The sequence below is a fragment of the Haemorhous mexicanus genome, chromosome 8 (genome assembly GCF_027477595.1).
Source record: "Haemorhous mexicanus isolate bHaeMex1 chromosome 8, bHaeMex1.pri, whole genome shotgun sequence".
Taxonomy (NCBI): domain Eukaryota; kingdom Metazoa; phylum Chordata; class Aves; order Passeriformes; family Fringillidae; genus Haemorhous; species Haemorhous mexicanus.
This window is the reverse complement of record NC_082348.1, coordinates 3,229,120-3,237,924: the sequence shown is the minus strand read 5'-3', so window position 1 is coordinate 3,237,924 and position 8,805 is coordinate 3,229,120.

The window sequence follows — 8,805 nt, the reverse complement described above, 5'->3', positions numbered from 1 at the left end:
TCACCGCGGAGCAGACAGGTGGATCTGGAGATGCTCGGGCTCGCAGCGTGGCACAGCACCAGCAGATCAATATTTAATGTGAAGGCTGTTGCAGCCCCTCACATGCATAATTTATCCCTGCTTTTGGGTACAGCTGGACTGGAGTCAAGCCGTGCTTCCAGGCTGCAGGGGGATTTAGAAGCGGGTCCAAGCGTTTCAGATGGTCCTCACCTTCAAAACGGGGGCAATTCCAAAGCCAGGATCCAACTCTTTGCTTCTCCTCTCCTTTGCCCAACTCACAAACAAATGCTTTGGGGAGGTCTTTGAAATTTGTGTGGAATTACATTGACTTTCCCTCATTGTGGGCACACAGCAATGTTTGTACAGAACAGAATTAGGGCCCCAGAAAGAATTAAGCATTTCAGAGTTTAATTAAGTGTGCTAACAACACATGAGCGAAGTCAGCCTCGTAAAAGAGAACTTTATTGTACGAATTGACACAAAATAAAAGCCCTTTGGGATTAAACTGAAAAAAAAAAAATCTTAAAAGAACCCCATGTTATGGGGAGTAACCTAGCCACCTTGGCTCATTTCAGTGAGCAAATATCTCTGCTTGGGATTTTTTTACCCTGACAAATGATTAAATTCCGGAGGTACGATAGCACGCGATGCCGGCGTAACAAGGTATGAGCAAGAGGGATTTGCTTTTGACTAGTTAAGAAATAAGCTTACTAATTCACAAATTTATTATAAGATTAGCCTTTAATACCTGGTAATCACCTTCGTCAAGGAAAATTTCGTCTCTTCAAAAGGCAAATGAAATTTATGGATGGGTCTTGAGCCAAGCTCATGGGTGGTAGACAACATTCAGGAGAGGTCCAGCCTTTCTCTCAGAGCAAGAGAAACAGAAACAAGACAGGCATGGCAAAATCTTAGATGCCATGAGATTATTAACCTCTTTGCAGAAAACAGGTTTGATCTCTGTCAGGCTGTCCATTAATTTTGATGGAGGTACTTTTAAGATCTTATGTTTGCACTTCAGCGGGGCTGTTACAGCTAAATATGCAAGTAAAAATGTTTTCTCATAACATATACAGACAAGTGTTCCCATTTCAAAGGTGATGTTGTCATATAGACATAAGAACATCAGTATTTGCTAGTCTTGATATTATCTTCTTTGCAATAGCCCATCTGGACCTGAGCTAAGAAATGCTCCCAATGTGCTCGGCTCATGCAAACATCTGGTGCAAAAAGAGGCCTTTCTGCTCAAGGACTTTTAGCTCCAACTAATGAAAAAGGCAAAGTGTGGGAGAGAAAAAAGGACAGAGAAGGAAAAAAAAAAGTTAACTTTTCACAGTCCCACCACTTTTGCTAACAGATGGAAGTTTGTCTCCTGACTCCCAGCTGAGTCCCTTTGCCAACAAAGGATATTGTGCAACTGCTGAGCACAAGTTTGTACCCAAGCCACTCACACAATGATGTTGTGAACAGGTATGAGAGCAGCACAAGCCAGAAGTGGTTGTAAAGACAAATAACAATACAAATGCTCACTGTGTTGATGTCATTAGCTTGCAGATTCAAAAACTACAGGCTGAGGACAACATTTTATGCACAGATGCTGAATCTGGAACTAGATTCTCTTTCCTGGGTACCAGGTACCACATCAGCTCTTATACACTTCTGCAGAAACTAGGTGAAACTGGGACTTGAGAGTCAGCACCTGTGGGAAGGAGGAGCACAGTTAGCATTGTACCCTGAGATGCAGAATTCCTGAAGTCTCATTGCCACTGCAGATTCAGTGTTTGGATCCTTCATCTTTTGGTATGAAGGATCTGAACATGGCCATCCTTTGTCATAGCGCCTCAGTTTCCCCCAGGTGCTGTATCTCACATTAACCTCTTGGCTGAGCCCAGGCCAGCAGAAATGTTCCTGTAGAGCCTCCCAGAAATGCTTAGGTTGGAAAACCTCTTTGAGATGATTGAACCCAACCATTCCCCACCCCTGCCACCACAAGGCCACGTTCCCAGGTGCCACATCCACATGGCTATTAAATCCCTTGTGGGGATGGGGACTCCACCACTGCCCTGGACAACCCTTTTGGTGAAGAAATTTTTCCTAATATCCAAGCTAAACCTATGACTGCAGTTTTTCCTGCAGCAGAGGCCTTCTCTTCATTCCCCTACCTGTCTCCAGCTGCCAATGTTTGCAAAAGTTACAGGAATTTAATTATCTTCAGAGCTTCTACCTCTCTATTAAATTGGATTGAAATAAGCCAATGAATTGGCAAGTGGTTAAGGAAGAAAAGGTCTGGCAGACAGGGCCAGTGTGAAAGCTTCATTGCTTCAGGAGAGTTGCTCATAAAGAATTGAACTCAGAAAAGGTAACACAGATTGTCTGGTAAAGGAGTGAGTGAGGGAAGGAGAACAAATATAGGAATTAAGTAGAGAGGAAAGCAAAGGTCAGATGTCAGTCCCCTCCTTGGATGACCTGGGGAAAGAGATTAGGATAGGGAATATGTTGATGATTGGGAATCTATTCTTCCCCGAATTAAAAACCAGTTTCAAAGTCCAAACATTAGACAAAAGCTTGTTTATTCAATTTATTAAAAAATCTCATCCTTAGGGTTCCCATTCCTTCACTTCTTATGGGTTTCTACACACTGCAGCAGGGCACAGAGAGTCTGCCCCACAACTTTTGAGTATGGAGCACCCCGTGCTGAAGGTCCTTCTGGGGCTGGGACCTGCCTGGGTTCCTCCTGGAGAAGGAGAAGGAAAAAAACCACTGTAGAAATCAACAGGCTTCACTGCACCAGAGATGGCAGAGGAGCAAATGGCTTCTCTCGTATTTAAAGTGGCAATTTCAAAGCTAAAGGTGTTCCTGAGCAGACACAGGCAAGAGGCCTTTAGAAATTACTCAACAAAGTTATAGACCTTCCTGAACTTGAGCCAAGCAAAAATACTAGGACCTGAATCAAAAGGAAATATTTTATAGCTTGAATCCCTTTACATATCAATTTTTCTTTTCTGTTTGGAAATGCTTTTTTCCTCTTGTGGTGGAGATGAAAAGATGAAAGTATGATAATGATGTCGTGGAAGAATCATGTTTGGCCAGGTGATAAATGAGCATTTTGGATGGCCTGGTATTGGCTTTCATGGGTTTACACATCCCTGGGAGTTTCCAAAGCCGGGCTGGATGGGTCAGGCTGGGACAGTGGAAGGTGTCCCTGCCATGGCAGGGGGTGGGACAGCATGGTTTTTATTGTTCCCTCCAACCCAAACCATTCTGTGATTCTGTGTGCAACACCTACAGTTCTGCACATAAGTACATGCCCTTTCTCACTTTTTGTGCTATTTTTGTGCGTGTGTATAAATATTTGTAGTGGAATTGATAAATGAGAATCCCACTCCCCACAGGCACACAAGCATAGCTGGATCAAAGACTGGCAACCAAGGTGAGAATTGATTTTTCAACACACTAATTTTAAAACTCAGTAAGTTTAACTCTTACTAGAGGTAGTTCAGTTTAAATTTCTGCTTTTCCCATGCTGAGTGCTTTCATCCCTCTTCCATGCATGAGGCTGGGAGAAGCAGGATTTTGGGGAGGGCTGATGCCCTCACTCCCACTCTTTGACTGAGAGCTGCAGCTCCACAACACTTCTCCTGCAACCCACAGGTTGTAACAAGTGCTCAGTCACACCAGCCCTCTGTGAGATTGTACCTGCATTATTTATTAGCTCACAGATGTAACTCTGTCCCTTTTCTCAACCCAGCTTTAGTGACTGTGCATTCAGGGTCAATTCACCCTGCACGCTGTGGAGGGTGAGGAGAGGCAGGGATTTTCCATGCCTGTTCCTTGGCTGGCTCTCAGCTCACTTCCCTTTCAGATTTGGGGGTTTACATGGATCCTTAGGCATTTGTGAGTTAAATTAAAGTATTCCTTGCAAAGAGGGAGGTGAACCATTGCGGAGCATCAAAGCAGGTGGGCTGATCTGAGCAGAGAGTGTTCCCACACAACTGGTCATTCAAAATCAAGGTGCAGAATTTTAGAGTTTTGAAATATAAAACAAATAAGGAACACAACACAGAAAACTGCAAGGCAAGCTTGCAAAACAGTCCATATACTCTGACAATGGAGCTAATTTTCTTTTTAATAATTCCAACAGCAATTCTTAATAATTAGCTGATCTAATTTAGATTTGCATTCTGTCTTTTCAAAACTCTCCTGTTACAAATAGTTGAGGAACCTTGCCCTTAAAAAATGATGATATTATCCTGACAGCATGGGACTGCTGTTGGAGAAAAGATTTTGCCTGAAAGAGTTTCAGGAAGTTACAAAACTCCTTTACATGGCCTGTTGGATCTGTGTATGATTTCCAACATTACACAAAATAAATACCAGGAGACTGGTGTGGTTTATACAAGACTTTATAGAGAAAAAAATCCACCCACCAGCTCCCTTGCTGAGGATTACAACCAGGTCTCTGCTGCCAAGTTCTCTGTTTAGGTAAAGCATGAGAAAATCTACCATTTTTTTAGAGCCACAAAAGGGGTGCTACAGGGGGGCAGCGAGAAGTTGACAGCTCTCACTGCTTAAAAGGCAGCTGTTCCTTCTCAGGTACTGTTATTAATAAACCCTAAGGTAATGTTTGCTCTGAAATATGTCTAATTGAAATAATTTACCCTAACCCTTAGAGAATTATGAAACTGTTTTCATCATGTTCACACACAGCAAAATAATTATGAGATGCCATATGGAAAAGACATCATGTGGTATATGTATTTCTGAATGTATACTTTTTGAAATGGTTCCCACAGATAAATCATACAGCTAATTTACAAAGAGGAGGTGGATAGTAGTTCTTAAGTATGCAGTTTAAGTTTAAAATGGTTTCAGGCTGGGTAAATTTACAGTGGTGATGACATGCAGTAATTGCACTGATCACAGGATGTATATCACAGAAGATGTCGATAATGCCATTAAGTTGCACTGCACAAAATGGAGAGAGAAAATTCTGCTGGTGACTTTCTGCTATTGCCATAAACCATCCCCCAAAGCCTCTGCAGGTCCTGTGTGGTCCTGAGCTCATTTTGCAGCTGGTATGTACCTGACCAAAGCACTGGAAATGGTGCTTCATCCTCTGTGTGTCTCTGAGTTGTTCCTGGTTTACACTTGGAAAGCTCTTAGCAAAGGGAAGGATCTCCTTAATATATGAATTAATACACAAATATAGAAATTTATTTTGAATGAAATTCTCAAGAGAACATCTGTTAAAATGCTGTTGCTCTCTGTCCATCCCTTGAAGGTTTTCCAAAAGGTTTTATTCCTGACCTCTAGTTACCTGCATTATCTTGTGTATGGATGATGTATCTCTATGATTTGATGTATTTAGGTTTGACTGTGTACAGGCATTCCCAGGTTTGGTAGCAGGAGAATTCTGCAGGACACTTCTTGGTCTTTTTCCAGGAGTGATTGTGGTGGCTGATGAGACATCTGAGACTCTCTTCCTGCTAGTTAAGAAGTTTTGAAGGTGCTTTTTGAATAAGGAACTCTTATTAACATTTCTAGAAATCTGGCTGGAAATCAGGCGGGCTTGTCAGACTTCTGGTAGTTCTTGGTTCCAGATGGATGGAAGTAAAATCAGAATATGTCATTGCACCCTCTCTGTTTCACGTCCCATTGGAAACCAGCAAGGGACAGCGACACAAAGCTATTTCATTCTGTCCACTCCACTCTCTTTATCTTCAAGGATCCTTCCTAAAAAAAGGGTAATTTTGAACTGCAGCACTTCAGATTTGCCTGTGTCTGAATTAGTTCATTACTTGTATGGTGATTAGTGAAATATTTGAAAGATGTGGAGTACACAAACTAATTCACCCTCAGCTCTGTTTTGCAAGAGCTATAGGCACGCACGGCAGCTGCGATGTTTATCCCCCGGTAATGACATCATTACCCTGCATTACTGCTCTAGGTAGTGTATTTGTCAACAGCCAGGAGCTGATGAGCACAAGGAAAATATTTACCCAACTCCTGTGCCGTGGCATTACCCCAGTAATGCCATTTCAGGAAGATCACACTGCATTCCCGAGATTCGTGCTGCAGAAACCAAAAAAGCTTTGACATTTCCGTGCGTGTAACACCAGTCTTCAAACAACCACCTTTTAGAGACAGTAATTACAGTAATTCTGCTTTCAAAGGACAAATAAAAAATATATTAAAAAAAAGAAGGGGAGAAGTGATATTCCCTACAAATATCTAAAGGTGGGAGTTTTCCAATACCCTCCCTGCGTGTGGAGCGCTGGGCACATCCATATTTGATGTCTCCCTAATCTTCCCGGGAGTAACTACATAAGCCAATATTTACTCTCTCTGTCTGTACAGATACAGTGTCTGAATTCTGCTGCTGCAGCAGCATTAATGTGCAAGTATTTAAACTGAGCTTTTCTGTCTCATCCCTGGGAGCTGCCTGCACGGGAGAGGTCTCGCCTCGTGCCTTCCCCCTCTCTGTTATTCCTGCTCTTGGATGAGAAATGTGAGGCTCTTTCTCTGCTGCTAACGTTGCACAGATGAAAAGGCAAGTTCCCCTTTTAGCAACTTCCAGTCATTTGTTTTTATGCTCACCCAAGGTGTATCACGGTTGGTGTTATTGCAGTGCCCTAAACCAAAAGTCACTTTTTTTTTTTTTCCTTTTTTTTTTCCTAGGGAGTTACAGTAGATTATTTCACTACAGTATCTGAAAGCGTGAAATAGAGATTTATGATACTCTTGAGTTTTCCACTTCAATTCATGTAATGTGGGGAAGGTAAAGTGTCTCTAGCTGCACAGTATCCCTTTTTTTCCTCTTTGGAGCAGTGTGTGCTGTGTGATTAGAGGATAGTGAGAAGGTCACTGACCAAACTTTATCTTCCACACAGTTTCCCACAGAATGTATTCCTCCTAGGGAACATTTTCTCAGCTCAGGTTATTTCCAGAAATGTTCTCAAACCATAAGAGCAGTCCTTGCAGTAAAACATTTCATTCCCACTTTTTATCCTTTATCTAGCAGTGCAGTGTTGACAGCATTTATGTTTCTTCTATTGACTGGGCCAAGAACAACAGGATTAATGAGGTTGTCTCTTCATGAGTGCATTATGTTTTTTCCCTCTGACCTTTCAAACATGGGAATCTTCTGTTTGCAATATTTCTTAAGGAAGGAAAGCCCCTTTTTACCAAAGCTGGTTTTGATGGTCCCCGCGCCTCTCGCCAACCTGTGGGCTGGAAGGAAATCGGGAAAAAGCAAAAGAGGGAATATCTTTATTTCCTCATCTTTTTGGAAGAGCTGTCTGGGGGGATGTGGGATGTTTTAAGGGTTTTCTCAAGCCTTGAAATTCTGATGATAAATCTTGCATGGCTGCCTAAGGACTATCGTGTTTCAGGAGCTGTTCAGGAGACGAGTGGACATTGCCCTGCTGGTTGAATTATTTATTTATTATTTCCAAAGGGGAGCGTGTGTTTAGACTGGACAAGGAGGGGAAGGAGGAGCCACTGGATTCACAGCCTTCCACAGAACACTCTTGTGCTTTATCTTGCCTATTTCTGATTATTTTTGACACTGGGTAGCTGGAACACAATCAAGATAGGATCATTGCTAAGTGCAGCAGGACAGGGAACGTGAGGAATTTTCCCAAGGATGGGAGCACAAATATCTTTAAACACAACAAATAGCTTTGCAAATATGACATCTTTTAGCCAAGCTCCTCAAAATACTTCAATTAGATAAGTTAAACATAATTAAATTCTTACATAAGATCATAAGGGGCAGCTTATTCCCATTTTTCATCTGGGCAAACAGAGGGACAGGGAGCTGGAAAAACTCCTACTAGCCCAAAAGTTATCTATATAGGCAGATCTCCAAGCTGTTAATTTCTCTTTTAAGTTGTTTATTTGCCTTTTTGGTGGGAAAAGAGGCAACACAAACTTGTGCATTCACATTTAGCATCTTAGGGGACAGGAAAAAGGTAAAGGTGAGTTAGTGTCAGTCCTTTAATCTCTTCTTTCCAGCCCATGGTAATTGATGGAGAAATCTGCCTGTTGTTTTGGATGGAGGGAAGTAGAAGAGGTTCTTTGGATGGGTTCATAGAGAGCTGTGTATGTGCATAAAAAATACAGAATTTATGAAAATACATAAAATATATAAATATAGAGATGTATAAAACTCAAAATACAGCCTAAAAATGACTCTAAAAAGAAGTGGAAACATGAGTGCTTGCAAACACTTGCAGAATATGTTTCCCAAAGGTGTGTAGTGCTGCTGCAACTAAGAAAACCCTTTGCCAAGTAGGAAAAACAGCTCTTACCTGCTGACTGATGGGAAAATGCATTGTCCAGGGAACTTGCTGAGCACTCCAGTGCTGGCTTTACTTCGTGTCCAGGGTGTAGAGGGCCGGGACTCTGGGCTGGGATCCAGGAGGGCCAGAGCTCAAGAACTGAGCTCAGGCTTTAGGCAAACTCGAGATCTCTGTGCGTGGATTCAGGTCATCCTGGGACTGTGAGACTGAGCTGAGCTAGACTGGTGGACACAGCCAAATTCATCCATGGAAGGGAGCAGAAACAAATATTCCTGCTTGCTTTAATGATTTAAATAATCCCACATACTAGGGACAGGCTGTTTTTGCAGGGTTTAGACTGAAAAAAAGTGATTAGAGAATCTAAGAAATTTCTAAGCAGCTCGTCAGAGTAATGTTTCATGAGATCTTGAAATATTTCCTCCTGTCAATAATATTTATGTAGTTTATAAAAGTAATTCAACTGTGTATTGTCCTTACAGGAGTTTCTGATATATAAGCATGA